This window comes from Pteropus alecto, unplaced genomic scaffold, assembly GCF_000325575.1.
Source record: "Pteropus alecto unplaced genomic scaffold, ASM32557v1 scaffold139, whole genome shotgun sequence".
NCBI classification, from domain to species: Eukaryota; Metazoa; Chordata; class Mammalia; order Chiroptera; family Pteropodidae; genus Pteropus; species Pteropus alecto.
The window spans coordinates 4697732-4699727 of record NW_006443567.1 but is presented as its reverse complement, the minus strand read 5'-3'; the positions used below and the strand labels follow the sequence as shown (position 1 = coordinate 4699727).

Here is a 1996-nt window from a genome sequence, read left to right as displayed (position 1 = left end):
GCTTTAAAGTAGATATTCCCAATCGCACTTTGAAAAACAAGGTATTCTTTGGCAATACTGGGTTGGTAGAACATGAAACACTTTAATCAAGGCACAAAAATTTAAATAAAATTTTTGAGGACAGTTAAAAGGTGCCCTAGCATCAGGGCATATGTTAAAGTCTTAATGTGAACTAGATTCTTTTAACATTCAGCAGAAAAGCTTGTCAGTGAACACATATGCTTTCCTACATTAAAAAAAAAATTAAACTTGCTGATAACTACAAGCAAAGAAAAGGCACAGTTTGTGCTAAAGTCTACAAGTGAGGGAAAAAACAGAGCTCAATTATGACCTATCATTACAGGATTTCAGGATGTTAAGGAAATTCACTACTAAATTACATCTTGGTAGTATCATTGTGAAGGAAATATTCTCAGATAGGTGAACATTTTAACTCTGTAGTGGTATTTCAAAAAATCTTTTAATATTGGAGTAGTATTCTAATTTTTTCAGCTTCTAAAATTTTTTGGTAATGAGTTTTGTTACAATAGTTGCTTGACCAGCTATATACCTTAATCTAGACTTCTGCCCACCCCATCCCCACCCTGTTTTTCCTCAGATCCTTAGGAAAAGATTTTCTACAACCCCTTTATGCAATTTTAAGGAACTTAATTTTACTATAGAATGTTCTTTAAGTCTAATCATAGTAGATTATGCTGCAATTTAGACCATTATTATTTTGTTTAGCCAACCACAAAATATTTGTAATTTATCTGCTATCACCCTGAGATAGTGCTAGGTACCATGGAAAAGATAAAGAATTTTAAGATATGGAGTACAGCAGGGTGCAAACAGCTGTATATAAGAATGAGACATAGTCTATAAACTGATAGGATGTAATTCCCAAAGATATATTAGGTATTATTAAATGTATAAGGAAATGCGCAAAATGTGGCATGCTACATTTTGTGTAAGAAATAAGAATGTACATATGAATTATTGTGTATATTTTTTCCTTATAAAAACAAATAGAGAAAGGATAAGATAAAATCTATGGGGGTTAGTGGAAACTGAGTATAGAGGATAGGAATAGAAGAAAAACTTCTCTAATGGTAACATTTTAGATACTTTTGACTTTTTAACATGTAAATGTTTTACATATTACATATTCAATAAAAATAGATTTAAAAATCACATCTTAAAATTTAATACACATAGAAACAAATGAACATAACTATATATTACATTTTTAACAAAAAAATTTTCAATTTCTTTAAAAAGTTTTAACACAGTTCTCTGACTATATACATCATTAGTAGGTATGTTTTAAGGATAAAAGAACTGCAAAGTAATTTTACTTGGTCAATTTATTGTCTATGGCCATGCTACCCTAAACAAGCCCAATCCCGTCTGATCTCGGAAGCTAAGCAGGTTCAAGCTTGGTTAGTACTTGGATGGGAGACAACCTAGGAAGACCAGGTGCTGTAGGCATAAAAAATAAAAGAAATAAGGGATTGTAAACTGACAAGGTCCTTGTAATATGTGAGGTCAACCAAGGGTTGACTTTCCTCAAAAAAAAAAAAAAAGAGTACATTATATTTCTGCATATAAGATAAAGCAAATAAGTAAATGAATTAATGCTACTAGGAACCAAGGTTTTCATGGTACAGGAAAAGAGATGTAAGTATAAAGTAAGATAAAAGAAAGCCCTCTAACATTAAGTTTGAGTAAGAAACATCAGTATAAATTCATATGTATATATGCATTTCCTAGCTCTATTCACTCAAAGGGCTTAGAAGTAGTAACACCCCAGGGCAAGGATTTGGAGAGATTAGCTATTAGGTTAGCTGACCTCAAAGCTAACCTCTCAAACTTTATTTCATTTGGACATTTCTTTAACTTGCTTTCATTTTTTTTTATTTTACTTCTAATTCCTCACCTACAAGTTACTTGTTGATCCCCTTGTACTATGAAACAGTGCTTCCTTACCACTGACCATCCTTTTGAGGTTTCTAGT

The 1996-nt window shown here is 31.6% G+C and overlaps 1 pseudogene; it reads left to right on the top strand.

Moving 5' to 3' along the window:
• The first annotated feature begins 1351 nt into the window (after nucleotides 1–1351).
• Nucleotides 1352–1470, top strand: LOC112472914 (annotated as a pseudogene).
• Nucleotides 1471–1996: the final 526 nt, after the last annotated feature.